The following is an 18,588-nucleotide window of genomic DNA, read 5'->3' on the forward strand; positions in this document are numbered from 1 at the left end:
CACTCCTATATCAGGGCAGGTCATCAGAGTGCAGGTAGGCCCAGGGAGAGTGCTAACATAGTTACACACAGTTTTTGACTGCACCCAATTTTTAGTTTATCAGATTATTTTACAGAACCCTGTGTTTTGTTCCTAGTTATAGTAAGCTATTGGGCCTGTTGAGAAAAATATACTTCGCTATCAAATTAAATGTTTATTAGGGCCTGAGCACCGACTGAAGGCAAAGTCGTCCGTGAGGACCCTATTGTAATCACGATGTTTATTAGGGCCCGAGCGATGACGAAGTCGTCCGCGGAGGACCCTATTGAAATCGCGCTGTTTATTATTAGGTCCTGAGCAGGTCTCGACCTGCGAGGTCCCTATTGTTTTTCAAATGATTATTAATTTTTTTTTTTTTTGTCCCAAATGATCGCATTTTTCACTGCCTGAACATACCCCAAAACTCATCAAACTTGGAATATAAGTCACACCTGGCAAAAATTTTTATAATCTATTGTCGTCCTGAATTTCCACCACTAGGTGGCGCTATGATCAAGGAAAGTGTGTTTTGGCTCATAACTCCCATATACTTTGTGGCACATTCAAAAACCTTATATCCACGCGTTCAGCGACTTGTGCTGAATCTCGTGATATAAGCCACGCCCATTTCCGCCTACTGTTTTTTTTTTTTTCCGCAAAATGTCGCAAACCTACTTTTTCAAACTCCTCCTAGGCAATTTTACCGATTTGCACCAAACTTTGCACACAGCATCTGTGGACTCTCCTGACAAAAAGTTATTAAAAGAATTTTGATATTCCAAAGAATACTCAAGTTATTAAATAACAACTTCCTGCAGATTTGGTACAAAACAGGAAGTGTTGCACATTGGTGTGTCCGAATGACATGAAACTCAGTTTACTACTTCCCCATGAGCCCCTGAGGCTCTGTGCAAAATTTCAGGCGATGACCACCAGGTGGCGCTCTTTAAATTGAAGTATTTTATATCTCCACATCGGTTGCTGGGATTAACACAAAACTTATAACACTTATTGTCACTGCCCTCCTGAGGATATCTGACAAAGGAGTTACCGATCTGCCACTAGGTGGCGCTGTGGTGGCAGTTTCTGATTTAATATTTTGCACTGTGCCAACACCATAACACTTATGGAAATGAAATTGATAGGGGTGGTATAGACTGGCCCCTGTAACTCACACACCAAAAATGACCAGCAGGTGGCACTATTTTCAATGCAAAAGCATTTTTGGCCCACAACTCCCACATAACATGTCGCACGTTTTGAAACCTTATATCTCAGTGTTCCCTGAATTCAGCTGAATTGTGTGATGTAAGGCATGCTCACTTTTGCATTAAATTTCCATTCGCAAAATCGCAAACAATGAAAAACCTACCATTTTGAACTCCTCCTAGGCGATTTGACTGATTTGCACCAAACTTTGCATGAAGCATCTGTGGACCCTCCTGACAAAAAGTTATTAAAAGAATTTTGATAGTCCAAAAAACGCCCAAAATATAAAACAACAAATCCCTGCACATTGTTTTCAAACCCAGTCTTTCATATCTTGACCAAATACAGTTGGATTACCACAACACTTTTGCTAATTGTGTTCCATGGCCCGATGAGGGTTTGTGCAAAATTCGGTGCAAATCGGTCAACAGATGGCGCTCTGGTGGCAGTCTAACTAGTGTGAATGGAAGTAAATTGGAAAATCTTGAAATCCTCTTCAAAACTCATCGACTTTCAACCTCTTCTTGTCCCTCATACTTTGAGCTAGAGACACCATGTCAACTTTTAAAGAGTCAGAAGACCTTGAACGCATTAACTGTACATAATAATTACCTATCCTTATCTTGGCCATGACCAATATTCTTTTGTTTATGAATACTGGTTGTTATGTATTATGTTGTAGTACTGGAGTTACCACTAGGTGGTGCTGTAAGAATACAAGTGCTGTGCTGTATATGTTGAAGCTGCACGAGTAAACACAGTCTGATTCAAGCCGTCTCCTCCTTGAGTCCTATATATTACATGGTGTTACGTTCCCCAGCCACCTGTGTATTTATTAGGCTATGTGTATGTGTTTATGTCTATGTATGAATTTGATCATCATGTTTAGTGGAGAGTCAGACCTCTCTTTCTGTCCGGAGATCGTGTGTGTGTTGTGTTAACAGGTGTGCAGGTGATTCGCTGGACGATCGTGACGTTGCTCCGACTGGATTGGCTGAGCAAGGGGCTCGGCCTTCAGTGTCAACGGACAGCTACTGGATAACAAGCGTGACGTCACCGCTGCCGGATTGGTGGAGCAAGGGGCTCGGCCTTCATAACGCCGGCCACACGGAAGCCACGGCCCCACTCTCGTACATGGCAGCAGCACATTGTATCGTCCTCGTTTTGTGATTGATAAGTACTTTGTTGTGTGATCCACGTGTGATTATTTAGCTTGCTTGCTAAATAATTAATTCTTTTGTTAAGACCAGCGCCTTAGGGCCAACTGAGTCGTTTGTGTATATTGTAAATAGTCATTGTCACATATTATTGTTTGCACGGAGCTGCTATTTTTGTTATACCTGTTTTCTCCTGTTTTTCGTTAGCCTAGGGAGTTAGGCCTAGTATTGTATTTTTGTTTCTTTTGTTTTTGTTAGGGATTAGTTATTTCGCCGGTCGGTAGACAGGATGTTTTTTGTTTGTTGTTTTGGCCTGAGCTCACCCTGACGTCTTTTGCTCCATTTTGTGTGCGATATTGTGCAGTGTGTTTTTGGAGTGTGTAGCAATAAATTGCTCACCGGTACATTTACTCCCGTGTTTCTGTGTGTCCTTATGTTACGCACCCCCACCCTTATTCCGGGGCGTAACATAAAGTGGGGGCTCGTCCGTTCTTTAGTCCCATTTTCGTTGTTGAGATTTGTTGTTGCAAGTCTTTGGTTGGCAGTATTCTTTGTTGTGTGGGGGCACATCATGTTCGATATGGACGAGTTTGCACAAAATTCCACCATGGACAAGTTGGAAAGATGCACAAAAGCAGATTTATTTTTGATTGCCTCGTTCTTTGATGTCTCTATTCCCTTAAATGCACGTAAGGTAGAGATTAAGAGTTGTCTGTCACAGCGGTTGGTGGAGAAGGGCGTAATTAAAGTAGCAAAATTGCAGTCAGTCCCTGTATCTGAGGATTTAAACGTGGAAGTGGGAGCGGGGGCTGCCACGGCCACGCAAGCTCCCAGCGGCCAGGTGAAGCTTGGGGCGGAGGCTCCTGCTGTCACCCGGATCTCAAGCACGGATCCGATTGCGCTGCTACAGGCTGGGGTGGACACGGAGGATCTGAAGCTGGCTCTTCGTATGAAGGAGGTGGAGCTGGAGACAAAAAACCGCGAGGTTGAGCTCATGCACCTCCGCATAAGAGCTATAGAGCTTGACAGACCTTCATTTAAGTCTACCCCGGTGAGTATGCGCCTTCCTGTCACTGCTGCTGAACAGTTTGACGTAAGCCGGCACATTTCCTTAGTGCCGCCGTTTAGGGAGAGTGAAGTTGACTCTTACTTTAATGCTTTTGAACGCATCGCAGCGACTTTGAGGTGGCCCAGAGATGTCTGGAGCCTTTTGCTACAATGTAAGCTGGTGGGTAAAGCTCAGGAGGTTTGTGCAAGCTTAACCATTGAGCAAAGTCTTGATTATGACGTGGTGAAAGCCACTGTGCTACGTGCATATGAGTTGGTCCCCGAGGCATATCGCCAAATGTTCCGTGCCTGTGAGAAGTCTGCCAACCAGACTTACGTGGAGTTTGCCAGAGAGAAAACTGTTCTGTTTGATAAGTGGTGCACTGCCAGTAAAGTGACAGATTTTGCTCAACTCCGTGAACTAGTTCTGTTGGAGGAGTTCAAGACATGTCTTCCTGAGAACATTGTTGTGTATTTAAATGAACAAAAAGTCGAGTCGCTGTCAAAAGCTGCGGTGTGTGCAGATGAGTTTGTGCTGACTCACCGAGTTGCATTTCCTTCTACGCGCCGTGAGCATATTCCGAGTCCAGGTGTAAATATCCATAAAAATCCAAAACTCCCGACAAAATCCCTGCAGCGTCCTAATACAGCTTCTCCTGATAGCCGTGAATGTTTTTACTGCCACGTGTCTGGACATCTTATCGCTAGCTGTCCTGCTCTCCAGCGCAAAGAGGCTAATCAGGGCTCCAGAAAGCCGAAAAGTGTGGGTTTTGTCCAGTCGATTCCTGCTCCGACCTCCATCCAGACTGCTCCTGCTTTGCCGGCTGTGAGCTCAGACGAACCTAAGGAAAATGAAATAGATGAGTTGTACAAGCCGTTTATCACCGAAGGTTCAGTCTCACTGACAGGGGAAGATAAAGACCAGATACCGGTCACAATTCCTCGTTTGCTCCGAGAGCAGTTCTTGTCCGAGACTGACAGTCCCAGTATCAATGTGTTAGATTATGTCAGCAAATTCACAAAGCACGTGACGCTGCCCGCAGCGCCCTGACTGAAACTCAGGCTAAAATGAAAAAAAGATTTGACAAGAAATCCGTCAGGAGAGAGTTCCAGGTTGGTGAAGAGGTGCTGGCCCTTCTGCCAATGTCCGGTGCCGCTCTCCAAGCAAAGTTCTGTGGTCCTTATGTGATTGAGGAAAAACTTAGTGAGACTGATTATGTTGTGCGCACCCCTGACCGCAGACGAAAAAGTCGAGTGTGCCATGTGAATATGTTGAAGCAGTACGTCACACGCCATGCTGCTGTGCCTCCTCCTGTCAGTCCTGCCGCTGTAGCCACTGTCGCAGCTGCAGATGTGACTCCTTCTCAGTATGCTCCACAAAGTGATGGCTTAAGCGCGAGCAGCCCTCCGTGCTCGCGACTTAAAAATTCTGAAATTATAAGAAACTTGTCAGCTCATTTGGAACATTTGGATGCTTCTGCCAAAACAGACATCATTCAACTCATTGAAAATTATCCCACTTTCTTTTCAGACACACCATCCCGTACAACCGTCCTTTCTCATGATGTCGATGTTGAAAACCACCCACCCATCAAACAGCATGCTTACCGTGCAAACCCGACAAAGCGTTCACTTCTCCAAAATGAGGTGGAATATTTGTTGGAGAACGGTCTGGCTGTTCCCAGCTCCAGTGCATGGAGTTCTCCCTGTTTGCTTGTGCCCAAGTCGGATCAGACGCCACGTTTCTGCATAGATTACAGAAAAGTAAATAATGTGACCAAGGCTGACTCGTACCCCTTACCCAGAATGGAGGACTGCGTGGACCGAGTGGGTTCGGCCACGTACGTCACAAAACTCCTCGGGCCTCAGAGATCTCCGCTTTTGTTACTCCGGATAGCTTCCTCCAGTATACAGTCATGCCCTTCGGTCTCCGCAATGCACCTGCCACATTCCAGCGGCTGATGCACATCGTTTTGGCTAATGTAAAAAACTGTGAGGTGTATCTTGATGATGTTGTGGCATACTCAGACACCTGGTCTGAGCATGTTACAGTCCTGAAAGAGATTTTCAAGAGGATGAAAGACGCAAATTTAACTTTGAACCTGGTGAAGTGTGAGTTTGGTAAAGCCACTGTTACTTACCTTGGTAAACAGGTGGGCCAGGGACACGTGCGTCCCGTTGATGTGAAAGTCCAAGCCATCGTAACTTATCCTGTCCCCCAGATGAGGCGTGAGCTCCGCCGTTTCTTGGGGATGGCAGGCTACTACCGTAGTTTCTGCCGAAACTGCTGAGGTTGTTGCTCCTCTCACCAGTCTGACGAGCAAGAAAAAGCCGTTCGCTTGGTCACCTGCTTGCCAACACGCTTTCGAGTCCTGTAAGGCGCTTCTTTGCAGCACACCTGTCCTCACAGCCCCAAACTTCACACGGCTGTTTAAGTTAGAGGTTGATGCCAGTGCCAGCGGGGCTGGTGCCGTGTTGCTGCAGGAGGACAAGCAGGGTATCGACCACCCCATCTGCTACTTCTCGAAGAAGTTCAGTGCTGCCCAGCTCAATTACAGCACGGTCGAGAAGGAGGCTCTTTCCTTGCTGTTCGCTCTGCAACACTTTGAAGTGTACATTGGTTCCAGTCCGTTGCCTGTTGTAGTGTACACGGACCACAACCCTCTCGTTTTCTTGAACCGCATGCAAAACGCCAATCAGCGGTTAATGAGGTGGTCCTTGTTAGTGCAAGATTTCAACCTTGAGATCCACCACAAGAAGGGTACAGATAACGTGTTAGCTGATGCCCTTTCGCGTGTGTAATTATGTTCTGTGAACAAACATCTTAGGGGATGTTGTTCATTTAGGGAGGGGGGTGTTACGTTCCCCAGCCGCCTGTGTATTTATTAGGCTATGTGTATGTGTTTATGTCTATGTATGAATTTGATCATCATGTTTAGTGGAGAGTCAGACCTCTCTTTCTGTCCGGAGATCGTGTGTGTGTTGTGTTAACAGGTGTGCAGGTGATTCGCTGGACGATCGTGACGTTGCTCCGACTGCATTGGCTGAGCAAGGGGCTCGGCCTTCAGTGTCAACGGACAGCTACTGGATAACAAGCGTGACGTCACCGCTGCCGGATTGGTGGAGCAAGGGGCTCGGCCTTCATAACGCCGGCCACACAGAAGCCATGGCCCCACTCTCGTACATGGCAGCAGCACATTGTATCGTTTTCTGGTTTTGTGATTGATAAGTACTTTGTTGTGTGATCCACGTGTGATTATTTAGCTTGCTTGCTAAATAATTAATTCTTTCGTTAAGACCAGCGCCTTAGGGCCAACTGAGTCGTTTGTGTATATTGTAAATAGTCATTGTCACATATTATTGTTTGCACGGAGCGTAGGGGTGAGCTGCTATTTTTGTTATACCTGTTTTCTCCTGTTTTTCGTTAGCCTAGGGAGTTAGGCCTAGTATTGTATTTTTGTTTCTTTTGTTTTTGTTAGGGATTAGTTATTTCGCCGGTCGGTAGACAGGTTGCTTTTTGTTTGTTGTTTTGGCCTGGGCTCACCCTGACGTCTTTTGCTCCATTTTGTGTGCGATATTGTACAGTGTGTTTTTGGAGTGTGTAGCAATAAATTGCTCACCGGTACATTTACTCCCGTGTTTCTGTGTGTCCTTATGTTACGCACCCACACCCCTAGACCGGGGCGTAACACATGGTGTCATACGCAGGATTAAAAAGATAAAAAAGAACCCAGAAGATGAAAGATGGAGCTGCAAAAACTTCCAGGAACGTTGAGCTTAGAAGGGAATCTAGCTGAAAACTGGAGAGTCTGGATTCAAAAGTTTAACATACAGTACAGGCCAAAAGTTTGGACACACCTTCTCATTCAATGCGTTTTCTTTATTTTCATGACTATTTACATTGTAGATTCTCACTGAAGGCATCAAAACTATGAATGAACACGTGGAGTTATGTACTTAACAAAAAAAGGTGAAATAACTGAAAACATGTTTTATATTCTAGTTTCTTCAAAATAGCCACCCTTTGCTCTGATTACTGCTTTGCACACTCTTGGCATTCTCTCCATGAGCTTCAAGAGGTAGTCACCTGAAATGGTTTTCCAACAGTCTTGAAGGAGTTCCCAGAGGTGTTTAGCACTTGTTGGCCCCTTTGCCTTCACTCTGCGGTCCAGCTCACCCCAAACCATCTCAATTGGGTTCAGGTCCGGTGACTGTGGAGGCCAGGTCATCTGCCGCAGCACTCCATCACTCTCCTTCTTGGTCAAATAGCCCTTACACAGCCTGGAGGTGTGTTTGGGGTCATTGTCCTGTTGAAAAATAAATGATGGTCCAACTAAACGCAAACCGGATGGGATGGCATGTCGCTGCAGGATGCTGTGGTAGCCATGCTGGTTGAGTGTGCCTTCAATTTTGAATAAATCCCCAACAGTGTCACCAGCAAAACACCCCCACACCATCACACCTCCTCCTCCATGCTTCACAGTGGGAACCAGGCATGTGGAATCCATCCGTTCACCTTTTCTGCGTCTCACAAAGACACGGCGGTTGGAACCAAAGATCTCAAATTTGGACTCATCAGACCAAAGCACAGATTTCCACTGGTCTAATGTCCATTCCTTGTGTTTCTTGGCCCAAACAAAACTCTTCTGCTTGTTGCCTCTCCTTAGCAGTGGTTTCCTAGCAGCTATTTGACCATGAAGGCCTGATTCGCGTAGTCTCCTCTTAACAGTTGTTCTAGAGATGGGTCTGCTGCTAGAACTCTGTGTGGCATTCATCTGGTCTCTGATCTGAACTGCTGTTAACTTGCGATTTCTGAGGCTGGTGACTCGGATGAACTTATCCTCAGAAGCAGAGGTGACTCTTGGTCTTCCTTTCCTGGGTCGGTCCTCATGTGTGCCAGTTTGGTTGTAGCGCTTGATGGTTTTTGCGACTCCACTTGGGGACACATTTAAAGTTTTTGCAATTTTCCGGACTGACTGACCTTCATTTCTTAAAGTAATGATGGCCACTCGTTTTTCTTTAGTTAGCTGATTGGTTCTTGCCATAATATGAATTTTAACAGTTGTCCAATAGGGCTGTCGGCTGTGTATTAACCTGACTTCTGCACAACACAACTGATGGTCCCAACCCCATTGATAAAGCAAGAAATTCCACTAATTAACCCTGATAAGGCACACCTGTGAAGTGGAAACCATTTCAGGTGACTACCTCTTGAAGCTCATCGAGAGAATGCCAAGCGTGTGCAAAGCAGTAATCAGAGCAAAGGGTGGCTATTTTGAAGAAACTAGAATATAAAACATGTTTTCAGTTATTTCACCTTTTTTTGTTAAGTACATAACTCCACATGTGTTCATTCATAGTTTTGATGCCTTCAGTGAGAATCCACAATGTAAATAGTCATGAAAATAAAGAAAACACATTGAATGAGAAGGTGTGTCCAAACTTTTGGCCTGTACTGTACATCAGCTCAGCCCTTTGGACTGTACCACGGAGCATGTCTAACTGCATGCATCATATCTGGAGCCTAAAGACAAGTGTTGTCCGTAGGATTGCCTAACCACATGGGTGTATAGGGGAGGCTATAGACTGATATAACAACATGATTTCCAGATCCTAACTTGTATATAAATTGCAAATTTATATACAAGTTGGTAAAATCTTGATGAAATGACCACTGCATTCTCTGTTTTGATGAACACATTTTTACTCCCAACCAGTGTTGGGTAAGGGTTACTTTAAAAGTAATCAGTACGTTACTGCGTTACTTTTAAAAAAAGTAACCAGTTACTTTACTGCATTGCTCCCTGAGTAAGGTCACTCAATTACTTTAAAAGTACTTCCAATGTTACTCCCTTAGAAAAGTAACTCAAGCACTTTTAAAGTACTTTTGAGTATTCTACATTTCCTATTGGGCAATGGACCACAGGGCGCTAAGCCTACATTTTTTGTCTCCAAAATTAAAGTTATGGACCACTTGCCCTTCACTGAGATCCAGTTCTCCCATCACAGCCGTCACTTTGACCAGTAGAAACACAGAACGATCTGCTGCCGTAGACAACTGTATGACAACAACACCCCAGCATTTTTATTATTTCCTCTAGGGATGTTACCACACAGAGTAAAGGGGGAAATGATGGTGTGAAACAGCAGAGGCACTTTGTCAACCTGCTGAGTTAACGTTACTGTCATTAGCATCAAGCTAGCAAACAATGGTACATCCTCATGGTCAGACATAAAGTAAGCGGAGCGGCCGAGGAAGGGGGCGGAGTGAATATTGTCCCTCGCTGCAGGGAGAGAGGAGAGGGCTTCCCCGGAGGTCGGCCTCTTTATCTGGTCCCTCTCTTCCACACTTCGACTTATTTTCATTGTGCCGATGGTGGCTTGGAAAACCGACCCTAACTGTGTCACACACTACTAACTGTAAACCTACACTAAAATACACTATGCTAACAATACAATTCGACAAATTACTAGCTATTCTCTCTGCTCTACTACTCTCTCTGCTCTGATCCAACCTACTCGCTATCAGTTTGATAACTGCGGACAGAATGGTTTTATAGTAAGGGGAGGAGTAAAGGGAGGAGGGCAGGCTTTAGCGTGGATGGTTAGTGTCGTCATTCGCCCGAAACAGAGTCATTCGTCTCCAGTGTAATGTAATGTAATGTAAATTCAAATCTAGTAACCAGGTTTCAACCTGTAGAGGGCATTCCATACCACATTTTTAAAATAAAATGTAGATTTTCAACAGTTTGCACTAAACTGTCAAGATTTTGAGCAGGATCAGTCAGTAACACTACTATACAACCAGAAACAATGATTATCAGCTGAAAAAAATGGTTTTAGGGTTTAGTTACTCCTTAACAAATAGCGGCGGGGCTTTTACTCACCACAACTGCAGAGGCTTCCAGCTTCATTTGAAACAAACTACATTATAGACGGTCCGTTATTTATTAATTCCTCTGTGTTTATATATTTACTTTTTATCCGCTCCGTTGTCTTTGTAAAGTAAACATATCGCACCGTCATATCAAACTCAACACTTGTTTCAAATTAAAAGCCCCTTATAACCTCGGCTGAGAGAATCCCTCCATTTTTTAAATAGGCTTTTATTCTGAAACATTTGTCAGAACTTCCTGTGGAAGATACAGTAGCTTGACAGTTTACGTATGGTGCTTCAAATGTAGCTCCTGCCATCTGATGACGCTTTTAGGTGACTACAACAACATGTCAGCTGGTACATGAAGAGACACAGTGACTCAAATAATAGTAAAAGTGATAAAAATAGGACAAGAATAACCCGATGACATCACACGCCGTGAAAGACGACCGGAGATAATTGGTGAGTACCAGCGTGTAGCGTGTACCAGGCATAATGCAAGTCCTGAGTCTGAAATATGTCTGTCAGCGAGTCCTACTCCACCTATTTAGACTCCAACGTAGACAGTGGCAGCATTTCTCTGACCACGTAGCAAGCCACAAGCTTGATGGCTTCTTTCAGACTGATAGGTTTAACGTTATCTCCGTTATTAGAACCAAACGACAGCCGTTGCTGTTTTGGAGCTGAAGGACCAGCGTTCTAAAAGTAACGGAAGTAACTGATGTCTTGTTTGAACATGTACTTAAGTATTTGATTACACAAACAGCAAACTAATGCGTTAGGTTACTCGTTACTGCAAAAAGTAATCAAAGTACTGTAACGCGTTACTTTATAATGCGTTATACCCAACTCTGTTCCCAACCCGTCAAATGCCAACATTTGGTCAGCGGCCCTACATCTGAAAATATTATGTTCTAGGTATCCCTCCTCCCCTCAGTTTTGGACCCAGGGACGGCGTGCCAATTTACACTCATCACATGCATTGTGTCTTTTCAAAATACACGTCTGTTTTCACGGGAAATGTACAGCTTCTGCTGGTTAAATGCATACAGTCTACTTGAAAATAAAATTACAAGGTAAAAACGTTTTTAGGTTTACTTCCTCAAGTTTAGGCATCAAAATTACCTTGTTAGGTTTAGAAAAACCCCCATTATGGTTTAACCTCAAATAAGTATGTTTTTTACTTACGCAATGTAACCTCACATGACATATGTCATGTAACATATGTCATTAGCATAGCATGCTACATGTACTAGCACACAATGTTGATATGAAAATAACTTGATCAACATGTGGTTTCACACAGGACACATACAGCAGACTCCCAGGTGAATGTCCAGAGTTTTTTTGACTCATCCACCTCCACTCCCACCCACCCTGTGTAGACCTTATGCTATGCTAGTTGCCTGGAGTGTTAAAAACTGCCACCTCTGCCCGATGCATCTCATACTGCCGCTAAGGGTGCCTCTGTGTGTTGTGTCTGACGCAGAGGGCCACAGACCAAGCGCCATTGTTTGACTTGGGAGTGAGACTGGGGTATTTGACACTTACTTAATAGTAGGGGGTATCATGTATGGTAGCCTCGGCCACAGTGCTTAATTTGAGCCGGAACGTACTGGAACGCATACCAGGATCTTTTCAGAAAAGGCCCTGGTGCGTTCCGGAACTAATTTGCATGGGTCTAGAACTTTTCACATCCAAAAACTACATACAGTATTGGCTGATGTCACTAGAGTTGCAGGGTGGAGTACCGTAGTACTACTGTGCCTCATGTACCACTACTGTGGGATGAGTTCAAAGTCCAATCGCAAGGGGATGAGTGTCCATGCACCATCCAATAACGGCGCGTGCTGGTCAATAATGGCGCGCTAATGGCCACTCAATATGCTGCTGTAGTGGTTTGTTTCCCAGACGTGAGTATCTTTGAGCAGTGAAAGTTATTATTTATTTCTTTATACTTGTCGGTAGTGATTTGTTTTCTACAGAGCTCTATGTTCGAGCATTTTACTCGCATTTGCGACTAAAAATAGTTTTGTGCGAGCAAAATAAATCATTCAGCACGCTGTGTGAGTGCAGATTTCAACCAGCAGCAGAAATGAAAGGCGAATCCTGCCGGTTGTGGGTTGAACGGGGGTCACAGACAGGAATACGGTGGTCAAATAGCCTACGGCGGCTCCGCGGCACAAGATAATGGCTTACCGGCAACAGAGAAGTCCGACTCCAGGTCCAGTAGCCTAATTTCCTCTTTCGTTGGCGTCATAACTGCCCAGTAGTACCTGGACAACCGAGCCGTTGCGGCACACAGGTATGTGGCGTGTCAGAGGAGAAACGAGCTGTTCACATTTCTCTCTTTGTGGCGGGTAACGGTCCACAAACCTCACCGCGCTTTAGGGACTGTTCTTTACTTGTCAGGGGAGGAGGGTGGCTGGTTGATTTTTATTTTATTTTTTTATTTTATTTCAATCCCCCCTATGTTAATCACTTATTGATGCTGTTTTTGAAGTATGAATAAGTCAGTAAGTAATTTATTCCATTGAAATATCATTGATGTATTATAGAAAAGTGATTTATCTTTTTATAAATGACAAAAGGCACATCTGCCTCATTTTTGCTGTGGTATCATGATACTACTCAGAACCGTGATACTTTCACTGGTATCGTACCGTGGGTCCCAATTTTGGGGCCGTGACAACACTAGATGTCACAATCATTCCATTCGGAGTTGCGCAGTGAGGCGGCTCGGGTACCGCTTAAAAAAAGTGTTACCCCACTTTTGGGAGTGGGGGAACACAGTGCTCTCTCAGAGGCCCAAAGTCTTCCCCTACTTCTAATTTTACAACTTAAGCACTGCTCGGCCACCAGTGTGTGACTGTGTGTGTGAATAGGTGAATGTGACATGTAGTGTAAAAGCCCTTTGAGTGGTCAGAAGCTAAAAAGCCATCGTACAAGTGCAGTCCATTTACCATTTACCAATGTTGATAAACTTTAATCAGTCATGAAATTCTTCATTCGCTGAAACTACTTCCAAATAAAAATGTCCCCAGTGTGTCAACTATACACAATGACTCAGATACACTTTTTTTCTTCTTCTTTTGGTACATATTTTATCTTTTTTTTTTTTTTTGTAATTTATTTTTTATTGGTAACATGAAACAAACATACATTTCCATACATTGTTCTCAGATACAGTACACATGTATCATACATTGATGTTTGTCACAGATACAGAGAGCAGAGGTAGAGGGAGGTGTGGCTCATGACACACTTTGTTTTGGGCTACAGGCAGTGCACAACAGCAAACCTAGCGGTGAAACAGTTTCCCTTTTTGCCCCTTTAACAACAGTTTTCCATATGTTAAGAGTTCATTTCAACCATGGATTATCAATATTATTGATATAGCTCTGTAAATTGTTATCAGCTAAGACTGCTTGTATGGGAGGAAGTGTCCTCTCTTCAGTGCTCTTCCATTGAGCATTATATGATGGATTCCACCAAGATATCACAATGCCGCAAAATAATAATCCCTAAGAGATGGTATGCCCCACCCCCCCTTTTCTTTAGCCAACTATAAAGTTTTGAGACGGACCCTTGGTCTTTTACCTCCATACCTTGATATAATGTTGTCCCATTCATTGAATTGGTTCTGGTTAACCTCTAATGGTAGCGTTTGAAATAGAACAGTCTAGGCAGTATATTCATTTTGATTGATTAAATCCTTGAGCTGAGACTGAAGAAAGGAATTAGATTCCATCTTGTTATGTCTCCTTGATAATTTATGTATAGGTAGATAGTTATATTCTGATAGCTTACTAGTATCCTTTGGTATATTGATACCTAGGTATTTGAATGACTGTTTGCCATGATAAGGGATACCTGTTCCTAATTTCTTGTGTCTCTGGTGGGCTATTGTTATATGAAAGTAATTGAGTGCTGCCTATGTTTATCTTGTATCCTGATAGTCGACCGTATTGTTCAAGTGACTGCATCAGTTTAGGTAAGGTATTTGTTGGTTGTCCTAGATAGATTAAAATATCATCTGCATAACAGGCCAATTTATGCTCTGTCCCTTGAATACTAATTCCCCTATTTTCTCTATTTTGTATGATATATTGAGCTAATGGCTCCGTATATAATGCAAAGAGTAATGGTGACCATGCACAGCCCTGTCTTGAACCTCTCTCAAGGGTAAAACTATTTGATAAATATCCATTAACCTTAATCCTAGCAGTGGGATTATCATATAAGCTTTGTATAGTTTTAATAATCGTGTCTTGTAACCCAAATCTGTGTAGAACTCTGTAAAGAAAACTCCAGCTGACGGAGTCAAAAGCTTTTTCAGCATCTACACTCATTACTATTGCTTTGATATTATTTTTTTTTTATATAATGCATGATGTGTGGTGTCCTTCGCATGTTGTCTTGTGTTTGGCATTGTTGTATAAAGCCTGTCTGGTCATTATGTATCAGTGTAGGTAGAAACTTTTCAAATTGTTTAGCCATGATGGAAGTATAACCTATAATCTATACTGATAACAGATATTGGTCTATATGACCCACATTGCGTTTTATCCTTGCCTTCTTTTAATATAGCTGAAATTATCGCCTCCTTCCAGCTAGGTGGTATTTGTGCCTCTTTTAGAGCCCAATTCAGAGTGGGGAGTAGAATAGGAATTAACTTGTTTTTAAATTCCTTATACCACTCTGCCATATACCCATCTGATCCAGGTGACTTACTTAATTTAAGCCTACTAATTGCAGCTTTTAATTCCTCCTCAGTTACATCAGCAGTCATCATTCTATTTTGTTCTTCATGAAGAGTGGGTAAATCCAGAGAATTCAGGTAGGTGTCAATTTGAGTTTTATTTGTTCCTGGAACTTTGGAATACAACGTTTTATAAAACATTTCAAAAACTTCCTAAATTTCACTTAGTTTATCCCAAATTTTATGAATTGTATTTTCTGCCACCTTCTTTTTCAGTTTCCAGGCTACTATTTTCATAGATTTAGATCCACTTTCGTAATGTCTGTGTTTCAGACACATTAGATTTTTCTTAATTTCTTGTGTGGCCAAATCATTAATTTCATTCCTAGTTTTTTTAATTTCCTTTAGTGTATCCTGGGCTAAACTCAATTTATGTTTTGTTTCTAGTTCCTTCAGCTTGTTTTGTAATTCCTGTAGTTTTCTATTCCTAGTTTTTTTTCTTATATGAAGATATTGCTATGATTTTCCCTCTCAGGACAGCCAGCAGTATCCCACATAATGGGAGGTGATACTTCTCCATTATAATTAAACTCTAAATCGAGGCTAATTTCTTTTTTAATTTGTTCTTTAAAACTAGGTTCATTCAGACTTGAGTTTAGTTTCCATGTGTTATTTTTTGGTCGCAGATTAAGATCAAAAGATAGATATATAGATGCATGGTCAATGAAATCTATGGTCCCACTTCCACAAGTGTGTATTTTGTCTTTATCCTTTCCAAATGTTACAAAATAATGTATTCTCGTATAAAGAGAGTCGGGGGCAGAATAGTGAGTGTAGTCTCTTCTGTTAGGAAAGAGGTCTGTCCATATGTCAATTAGACCAACCTCCTCAAAAAGTGTGTTAACTTTCTTGTATAAAGATCCATAGGTCTTTCCACTGGAGGAGTCTAATTTTGGCTGCAAATGTATATTTAGGTCTCTACCAGAAACCAAAAGACCTTCTGTTTCTGTTACCATGATCTTACTATATAATGACGAAAACTTTGTCTGTGGGTGTGTCTGTCTGTGTCTCTGTTCCACGTTTTTCTCCTGACTGACTTGATCAATCCATGTGAAATTTGGCACGGGGGTAGAGGGTCATGGGAAGATGCGAATGAAGCAATATTACATCAGCTGGCCAAAGGGGGGCCCTATGGCAACCCATTGAAATTGCAATTTGAATTGGCATATCTCATGCCCTGTATGTCGTAGAGACATGAAACTTTGCACAGAGATGCCTCTCCTCATGAGGAACAAATTTGCCTCAGAACCCATAACTTCCGGTTATGTAGATTTTCCACCATTTTGAATTTTTTGATAAACACTTAAAATCAATCGCTTCCTAGGAAGTTTGACCAATCTGCATGAAACTCGGTGAACATAATCTAGGGACCAGTATCTAAAGTTCCCCCTTGGCAAGTTGGAAAACTTACTAAAACTGAGCTTCTATAAGGCAATGAATATTGCGGAGGGCGTGGCTCATCACATAAAGGTGTATGAGTTGAGCTAGAACGAACATCTAGCTGTGGGGGAAAGCCTCTCCTACCCGTGGGTAGAGGGCCCTCACTGTGGCACACTGAGGGGTACAAACAGAAATCTCTGTCCAGATATAAAACAGTTCTTATGAATTCCTCGCCTATATATATTCCCATTTAAATGGGGAAAAAGGAGTAAGTCTATAAAAAAAATATGTTAACATATGTATTTCCCCGAATAAAAAAAGCACTGCCTACTTGAAATTTCGTTTAGCTTACCAACACTAGGGTTTCTTTAGAATTTATAACTCTTCTGAAGGGGATGAGGGCTGTCGTCTGAATGCTCTCAATCCCCTCTGATGCTCTTGTCCCGCTCTTCTCCCGCTCCTCTCCCATTCCCTGCTGTCTCAGTCCTCCCACGGGAGGACACGGTGGGAGGGACAGCTGCTCCACTAGGCACTCCCTTGATGTGATCACTTTGACGGGAAGACCTCTGTCCTTCATATCTGTAGTCGCCTCCTCCACCGTCTGATACAGCCGCGTCCCATCCTCATAAAACACACACTGCTTCAATACTCGCTTTGCTTCAGAATACTCCTTGCGTTTCTGTAGGACTACTGGGGGATAGTCCTGGGCAAAATATATTGGTCTCCCATTCCAAGACACTGACTTATTTCCCCATGCCTTGCGCAGTAACTCTTATTTGGTTTTGTAGCGGAAAAATCTGATTATTATTGAGCGCGGCTTGTGTCCTCCATCCCTGGGGGCGCGCGGGGCGAGCGCGCGGTGTGCTCTCTCAATGTCGAAGTCCCGTATCTCAATTCAAATTCAATTCAATTCAAATTCAATTTTTATCAGTTCAAATATCATTGAGAAAATCTGTATTTTATCGTTTAGCAGGAGCTGCTACCTTAGGCTGCCATTCAGGGCGATGACGTCACCGGAACCGGTACATATTTTATCTTATCTTCACCAAACTTGGTGCATACCATATTTAGATGACCCCCAAACAAAACTCATGAGTTTGTTTTGGATATCACTTACCATTAGTCTGTAATGGGTTACCAAACCTTTGAAAGTGTGGCCTGATGCACTTTACGGGCCACAACACGTCAATGCTACATTGCAACCAACTTTGGGATATGTTGTACAAATTCATTGTTTGAATTTTCACACAGTTCTACCCACAGGGGACGCTATAATAACACAAAAATTGGCATTTATACAATTCTGTTCACTTCCGTTCTCCATGAACATGTGCATGACATATTTAACAATGTCATCAATAGCTCCTCCTCGTGGCGATTATTAAAACACCACCATACTACCATACTATTTATTGACTACCATAGCTTTTTAATGTAATGTTCTATGGCAAACAAATTCAGCAAAGTTGCACAGATAGGGATGATGAACAAGTCTGTAAAATCTGATACAATTTCATCTTTAGGTGGCGCAAAAGGTTTTTTTTTATTTTTTTTATTTATTTATTTTTTTTAATTGCTGTTATATCAGTAGCTTGTAGCTGGCAGTAGCCAGAGCTGGAAGCAGCAGCAAAGAGCTTCCAGCTCTTACATGCATTTTATTTATTAGCATTTTCATTTTCATTAGAAAATGCTAATATTTTCATATTTTAAGGGTCACTGTTTAATGTTGTGAGCACAACAAATTTATAATACCTCATTGTTTTGGGGTAGAGACAAATCTCAGCAGCAGATATCTCAAACTTTTGACAAAAAACACAGAACTATCTGTATGGATAGATACCACTAGGTGAGGAGACATGTTTTTTTGCTCTTGTTTTGAACCAACACTTTGAGAAGTCCGTAAGGCTTCTCAGACATGCATTGGATAGTAGTGCCACCCAGTGGCAATCAGAGGTTACAGCTACATATATAGTATAATATGTATATTATTATAGTATAATGTTAGATTAATGTTAGAATCGAATATGAATGAAAAGTGTTCTCCTCAACATGGAAAAGTCTTCCACATAGTGATAAGTGTAAAATATCTTAGACAGCTGGTCGTGGCCTTGTCAGTCAAACCCTTGTTCTACTATGAT

General features: G+C 42.6%; 1 protein-coding gene across 5 annotated transcripts in view; it reads right to left on the minus strand.

Moving 5' to 3' along the window:
• The window catches only part of il16 (interleukin 16), a 48,357-nt gene that overhangs the window by 18,867 nt on the left and 10,902 nt on the right, over positions 1–18,588 (minus strand). The gene's annotated exons all lie outside the window — the stretch shown is intronic.

Source organism: Epinephelus lanceolatus, chromosome 2, assembly GCF_041903045.1.
Source record: "Epinephelus lanceolatus isolate andai-2023 chromosome 2, ASM4190304v1, whole genome shotgun sequence".
In the NCBI taxonomy this organism is placed as follows: Eukaryota; Metazoa; Chordata; class Actinopteri; order Perciformes; family Serranidae; genus Epinephelus; species Epinephelus lanceolatus.